We start from the raw sequence: 8829 nt of genomic DNA on the forward strand, positions 1-8829 counted from the left end.
TTGAGATGAACCAGACAGAATTGAGTTACAATAGTCCAGTCTTGAAAGTACTAATGAACACAAAAGTGTTTTAGTGGCATCAACTGAAAGATATTTGCGAATTGAGCTGATGCGTCTCAGCTCAAGATATGCAGCCTCGCATATGTTCATGACATGTTGGTGCAATGTGAGAGTACTTTCCAGAGTAACACCTAGGTTTCGTACTGATTGTGTGAATTTAATGTTGGCGTTGCTGATATTTATTGTTTGAGGTAAAGGATGTGAATGAGAAAGTCTTTGTTTTGTGATCAGAATGGCCTCAGGTTTATCATCTTTCTTCTGCAGCTTGTTACAAGTCATCCCTGATTTCACATCAGAAATGCACCTCTCTACAATTTCGATGGTAGCATCAACTTCAGTTGGGTGGCTAGATTTGTATATTTGCGTGTCATCAGCGTACAACTGATGAGACACTGGATGATGATCTATGACACTTGAGAGCGACTGAGTGTAAAGAATGAAGAGAACAGGTCCAAGAACAGACCCCTGTGGAACACCACAACATAGATCAACTGGATTGGAGTGTATTCCTTTGCAGATACAATTTGTGTCCTGTTGACCAAGTAGGACTTGAACCACAGTAAGGCTGTATCATGAATGCCAAATACATGCTGGAGACGGTGAAGTAATATATCATGGTCTATTGTGTCAAATGCTGCAGACAAATCAAGAAGAGTGAGGACTGTAATCTTTCCGCTATCCAATGCAGAGAGAATGTCATTATCTACTTTTAAAAGAGTAGTTTCAGTACTATTGCAAGGGCGATATGCAGATTGTACATTGCTAAAAAGACTGTTTGAATTTAGATGAGATACAAGCTGGGATAGAACAACCTTTTCTAAGATTTTTTAAATGAATGAGAGATTAGAAACTGGGCGGTAGTTCTTTAAATCGTTATGGTCTAGTGTTGGTTTCTTCAGCAGAGGCTTTACAATGGCAGTTTTGAAAAATGATGGGAATTCCCCATATGAGAGAGACGTATTAATAACATCAGTTAGTGAAGGCAATACTGGATCTAAGCACTCAAGCAGCATTGATGTTGGAATTGGATCAAGTTCACATGACTTTGGTGCACTCTTCATCACGATTGTACGTACGAAATCCATAGAGACAGGTTCAACTGCTGCTAATGGTTGCCGCTCAAATTCTGTATCGCAACTGTATGGTGACGACGAGTCAATTGAAATTGTGGTGTCAAGCTTATCTCTAATGGTTTGTACTTTGTCACGGAAAAAATTTGCAAATATGTCCGGAAGGTCGACTGGAGAGAAGGTAGTTGGAAGTGGTGTTGATTTGTTCCTTGACATTAGCTTGTCAGTAATCTCGAAGAGTTCTTTGCAGCTGGAACTTTCCATCATCTTAGTAGTGTAGTGGGCTGATTTCGCTGCATGGACTCTATTTGTGACATTCTTCTTAGCGACTTCATATATTTGCTTATGAATAGTGAGTCTGGTGGAAAGCCAGAGCCTCTCAGATTTACGGCGGTCTCTTTTAGCAGTGCGAAGCTGGTCCCTAACACTGCTATACCATGGAGAACACTTTTTAATTGATACTCTGCACTTGGTAGCTGGGGCATGTTTGTCAAGTAATGAACGCAGACAGTTATCGAGTTGTTCTGCGGTAGGAGGTAAGCAAGTTGTTAGGTTAGCTTGGATGTCCTGCATTAATTTGGTTCTATTTATCATACGGAGGTTTCTCTTATTAGCTGATAAAGGTGGAGGGTTTTTTCGACAAAATTGAAACGTTCATTTTTTCAAAATAAAATCAAACCTCAATAATTTGGATAAAATAAATCCAAATAACTATAACTATATGATAAGACAACTGGGAGATAATTGGACTAAGTTTGCCTCCCAACAAAGAAATCTATAGCCTACACACAATATAGCAAATATACACATATCATACACGGGACTTAAGGAGATCTCTGGAAAAGATTACGAAATAAACAAGGGAAAGAACTCCGACAATGGTGTTTAAAACCCAGAGTCGGATGAACAACCCTTTAGATCACACTAGGGATATCAATTCCCCATCAAACATTCTAAACTTTGATTTTTTTAAATATCTAAATTATATTAAAACATACAAACATACATACCTTTGGTGGACAAGCAAAGAAAAAAAAAACTCTTTTTAAATTTTTTTTTGTGGAAATTCAGGGAAGGTCATCTGTCTGAGGCCCCCCAAAAAGAGTATAAACAGTAACAAAAGGTAATATCTTGTCTATAAGCATTCACGCATGCAACAAATCTAAACTACAGATTATCATCAACATAAAATATAATTTACTGTAGATAATGTCTTTGTTCATAGATTCATTTTTTTTAAAAAAAAAAGTTTATTTAAGAGCTACACTGCGCTTATCTGCGCCAAACCAAACTGGCTACTGAATATGCAAAAAACATAAATGGAGAAGCCTTCTTGAAGCAATACTTCAAGACGGAAGAAGACATAGAAGACATTAATGACGCTGGAAAGGTACCACAGTTTTGCAAAATCGATGGCCTGCCGGTGCAAACCTGGTACTATAATTGCTAAATGACGAGACCATGTGGCAGCTGTGGTACAATAGACCATGATAGATGGAAATGCAAAAACCCATCCAAAAACCAACATGAACAACAAGAAATAGATTTAGACATAGAACCAGGCCCACCAACAAAATTTCAAAGATATGCTCAAGCTGCTGCTGCAGCCCCATCACTAACAACATCAACACTAACAACACCAACACTAAGAACACCATTACTAACAACACCATCACTAACAACACCAACACTAACAACACCATCACTAACAACACCAACACTAACAACACCAGCACTAACAACACCAACACTAACAACACAAATACCCACACGAGAATCACAAGCACCACCAACACCACAAGCATTACAGGAATTAATACCTGCACCCATTTCGAAACTCACAACACAAAGAACAGACACACCACTACAAGAACAAATACTCACCCACTAGTGACATCGAAACAGACACAACTTTGGACAAAACTCCAGGAAAAAAATGGAAAAAAAGTCAAACAAAACAAAGAAAAGAAAACTCTTCCAAACAAAATGACAATAAAAAAGGCCCCACCCCCACAAAAAAAACAGGCACACTAAACACAACAGAAATAAAAAATGATTAAAGAAATGAAAGGTAAATCCCAACTGATACCTCCAATGGTAGACGACAATAATGCAACACCACAAGCAACACAAAACCCCCAAACACAACGCAGAGGAAACGGATCAAACATATACAGCAAAGAGCAAACAGGACAAAAAAAAAACACCCCCATCAAGGCCCCGAAAACAAAATCTTCCCGATGTACCGGGAAAAAAATAAATAAATTAAGAAACCAGAAGAAATCTGACCTAAAACAATCCAAAAGATTCGAAAACACACTCCCCAACAATGACAATGACACAAATACAAGCACAATGTAAAACAAAACTTTACTTTAAACAGTACAAACCAGAAAAACAAACATAAACAAGAACAAAAACCCAGCCATTTTCACTTTGAAATGGAAAAGCATGACATAATTAAATTACTGTCAATTAATGTCACTGGACTAGATCTCAAAAAAGCCAAACACCTAGTTAGCTAAAATATACGATTTCATTTTGTATACAAGATATACACAATATCCACAAGTAAAACAATTTGCGGAAGACCAATTAGACGCGATTTTCGTAACACAAACAGATTATATCAGCCCTAAATCAGGAGTGGAAATTATAATTAATAACAGAACGCTGCAAATGGTTTGGAAAAATCTTCCACACCACCCGAATTAAAGGGAAGAATGGTGCATATATATATATATATATATATAAAACACATATTAACACTTGTCCCAGCAAGAATGAACCGAATTAAAATAAATGGCGACCGATTTCGCTACTAAACTTAGACTGTACAATTTTGAGTAAAATCCTTGCAAACAGATTAAAATTAACTTTTGGAAATATCATCAGTAAAACCCAACACGTGGGTAAGAATAAAGTAAAAGCTTAAACAATATTTTATCAATAAAGACAATAATAGAAAACATGGAGTCGAACAATTTACATGGTGTTTTAGTTCTATTCGATCAGGAAAAAGCTTTTGATCGAATAGAAATAAAATTTATTTTACACATGCTCAACAAATTTTATTTCGGACCCAACTTTCAAAAGACATTATATAAAAACATCCAATCAATAGCCCAAACAAATGGAGCCAAGACCTAGCCCTTCCTAATCAACAGGTCAGTTAGACAAGGTTGTCCCCTGTCAGTGCTCATGTATGTACTCGGAATAGAAACCCTAAATATATCGATACAAAATGACCCAAACATATATGGAATAAAAGCACGTACCGAATTTCAAAGAAGAATACAAAACTTTTCAGCACGCCGATGATTGTTCAAACTTCATCACAATACACCAATCTTATTATCACCTAATAAAACCATAAAACCTTTTCGGCATTGCATCCGGCTCGCAAATAAACCAAGATAAAACTAATACGTTTGATAGGAAATTGGAAAGGCAACCACTCTGGGCTTCCCCCAGAAATTTAAAAAAAAATCAAAGTCCTAGGAATTTATCTAGGAGAAAACAGTAAAAGATTAAACCTCAAACAGATAAAAGATAAAATTACAAATCACACAGCAACGTGGAATAAAAGAGACCTCAACCATTTACATGTAGAAAAAAAAACGCAAATTGCCAAAACTTACCTTTTGAACTCCACATAGTATGAATTTGACATAACTGATTTTGAACTTTACTTCATTAAGAAAATTGTATCATTAATTTTAAATTTCATATCTAAATGTACGCTAAAAAAAGATAAAGAACAAGGAGAAATGAACATTCCAAATCTAATATTTAAACAAACCTCTAACGTTATTGTCAGATTTAAAAAAGCTAACCCCGGAACCAGAATATTCCTGGCAGGGGATCTACTTATATTGGTTTGGATTCATGATGTCAAATAAACAAGAAATTCACAAAAATAAGAAACTAATCAAAATAATTAAACCACCAGTAGTAGACAAACGGAAGCACTAAAAGAATATAGAGATAACAAAAAAAATCTGGATCACAAAGAATAAAGACGAGATATATGATATAATAAGAGACCAAAAAATACCACCTAATAAAACTGAAACTCCAAAGCCACTTCACAAATGGAAAACATCTGGACAGACTGGACCAAAATCAAAGGATAAAAAAACAAGCCAAAATATTTTAATACCTACATGATGCGTGGTAGACAGGAGAAAAAGCATTCCAAAGGAAAACAATAAGAAACAATCCGCCCTGTCCAGTATGCAAAATAGTATTTGACAACAAATGGCACATGATCCTACACTGTCAAAAACTTAAGCACCAAAGGGAAGAAATTATTCAAAAAGTCATAAACAAATTAGGATATTTCGATGAATCAAACTTATTGAACACCAATTTAATACAAGATAACTTATTCAAAGATGTAATTGAATTTATAATGATAGCAATAGAAACTTTATATACAGCCAGTTTGTTTATATTAGATGCAATGTCCGTGACTATTTTGTTTGAAGAATATCAAGGTTGACAATAACCTATACCTGTCGTAACTATAGGTATAAGTGCAACAGGGGACCAGTCTACTATCCAACACCCTACACTTATTATCTAACACCAAGTAAATTACAATCCAATACCCTATACTTACTAACAAAAACCCAGTTATCTGCTATCCAACATCGCAAACACTTACTATCCAACACGCTGGCTATTGGCAATAATTGATTGATATAGTTGTTTTTGAAAGATATGGATAGCGTTGAAAATGGCTTTGGGATGGTTAACCAAAGTTTTCTCATTTCTTGGAAGATTCTAAGGACAGACGTCTTTATTCTTGACATTTGTAACAGGCATCTTTACTTTTGTTTGTTTTATCCTGTCTTGGACGTTCCTTTACTTTGATTTTGTAACTATTATAGGACACAATGTGATTTCTCTTGACAGACGTCACAAATACCTTTTTTCTTTCTCGACAGGAAGAGTCTGAAATCTTGCTGGAGGTGTAGTTTTGAATGACTCCTTCTTTCTATATATATATATATATATATATATATATATATATATATATATATATATATATATATATATATATATATATATATATATATATATATATATCTGAATAACATATTCGCTTAGGTAAAGGGTTCTTTGTATATAGTGAGAGAGTGAGAATTCCAGTCGAATGAAACCTTAATTAGGTACCGTTATGAACCAGTCACGGCTTTCCAGGAGAAACCAGAAGCCAGTCGGAGAGGACGGTCTTTGTCGCCTCATACGTTGAGATAAGTGTTGGCAGAAGTTAACTTTAGTGAATTTAAAACGTACACGAGTAGTCTTTGCATACCATCTACTTCCTCAAGGCTGAAAGAGTCAACATCGGAACTAAAACAAATTCATTCGGTAGCCCTTGAAGATATTTTTTTCCACGTTCGAGCTACCTGCAAAGTTACCTCCAGAAAATTAAGAACGACTGCCTTCACTTTAATATATTCTCATCCATTATCGTTCTGTAGTTTGCACATGTCACCTTACGAAAAAGAAGAATAACGAGTATGTGTTTATAACGTTCATGATTTATTTTCTTGGTCATGAGAAATATTTACTGTTAACAATATCTAAGATTTTCAATGTTTTTTTTTTCTTCTATTTAATGACAATATATAAAAAATCTTACAACTCAGAAACATTACAGTAAACAGGCAAACAACGTACTCAACAATACGTTACTCCTCCATAACGCGAGGCTAGTCAGGACACACAAGCGTCATCCCAACAAGTTTTGCACCCCCCCCCCTCCCAGGTTTGACCTATTTGATATTAAGTATCTTGCAGTGACAACCATTATATTTACGACGAGGTTGCGCAAACGACTATCGTATAGACTGGTTCCTTGCCTAACTTCATAACTTTAGCTTCGTTATTTACTATATAGTTGAACATCGTTGTTATGATAAATCCTACCCTACCTACTTAAATATGTTCGTAATAGCAAAGTTGGCAGAGTACCAAACTCTGATAAATAAGCACACACGGTTTCGTAGCACAGTCTATCGATTCGAAATATTTCACATTAATGTTTCATATCTTTAAAATTGGTCAGTGCATTTGAATAGAAGTTTGGTATTTACTTCCGTTCGTTTAACATGTTCATTCATGGTACATATATAAATCTTAAAGATTGGCTTGGATGAAAAGTAAATGAAATAATATGTGCACATCCAGACACACACACACACACACACGTATGTAAGTACATACATACATAGCATGCCTGATTATCATTTATTTTAAAACTTGAATTCTCATGAACTACATATTTCCTAAACCTTAAAAACGATCTCATAAATTTTATAAGATATCGTATAAAATTGTTCATTATATAAGATATATTTTATACGATACTTAAACGTTTAATGAGATTTCGCTACATTCTATTAGATATCGCATACAGTCTTTACGATATCTTATAAACTTTATAAAGTCATGTAGAAAATAAGCTGATTAAGTCTAAAATATATCTTATACGCAAAAAGAACTCAGTTATAAAAGTTAACCAGGTACTAAATAATTATAAGATACTGTAAAACATTGATCATTCAGACACATCGGTGGAATTAGATTTCTTCCAGATAATCGGCCGTCTGGATGATAAGATTTTGGTCACATTCTAATCTCATTTGCTTTATCTGGATCAAATGGGCGTGATCACCGTACGTTTGTCTGTGTATGTACCAGTAATTAATGGGCCTGATCATCGTACGTTTGTCTGTATATGTACCAGTAATTAATGAGCGTGATCACCGTACGTTTGTCTGTCTGTGTATGTACCAGTAATTAATGAGCATGATCACCGTACGTTTGTCTGTGTATGTATTAGTAATTAATGGATCTGATCATCGCACGTTTGTCTGGGTATATATCAGTAATTAATTTGCCTGATCATTGTACGTTTGTCTGTGTATGTACCAGTAATTAATGGGTCTGATCATCGTACGTTTGTCTGTGTATGTATCAGTAATTAATGGGTCTGATCATCGTACGTTTGTCTGGGTATGTACCAGTAATTAATGGGTCTGATCATTGTACGTTTGTCTGTGTATGTACCAGTAATTAATGGGCATGATCATCGTACGTTTGTCTGTGTATGTATTAGTAATTAATGGATCTGATCATCGTACGTTTGTCTGGGTATGTATCAGTAATTAATGGGCATGATCATCGTACGTTTGTCTGTGTATGTATTAGTAATTAATGGATCTGATCATCGTACGTATGTCTGTGTATGTATCAGTAATTAATGGGTTTGATCATTGTACGTTTGTCTGGGTATGTATCAGTAATTAATGGATCTGATCATCGTACGTTTGTCTGGGTATGTACCAGTAATTAATGGGTCTGATCATTGTACGGTTGCCTGTGTATGTATCAGTAATTAATTTGCCTGATCATCGTGCGTTTGTTTGTGTATGTATCAGTAATTAATGGGTCTGATCATCGTACGTTTGTCTGGGTATGTACCAGTAATTAATGGGTCTGATCATTGTACGTTTGTCTGTGTATGTACCAGTAATCAATGGGCATGATCATCGTACGTTTGTCTGTGTATGTATTAGTAATTAATGGATCTAATCATCGTACGTTTGTCTGGGTATGTATCAGTAATTAATGGGTCTGATCATCGTACGTTTGTCTGGGTATGTATCAGTAATTAATGGGTCTG

This window comes from Sinohyriopsis cumingii, chromosome 15, assembly GCF_028554795.1.
Source record: "Sinohyriopsis cumingii isolate HCF-2022 chromosome 15, ASM2855479v2, whole genome shotgun sequence".
Lineage (NCBI taxonomy): Eukaryota > Metazoa > Mollusca > Bivalvia > Unionida > Unionidae > Sinohyriopsis > Sinohyriopsis cumingii.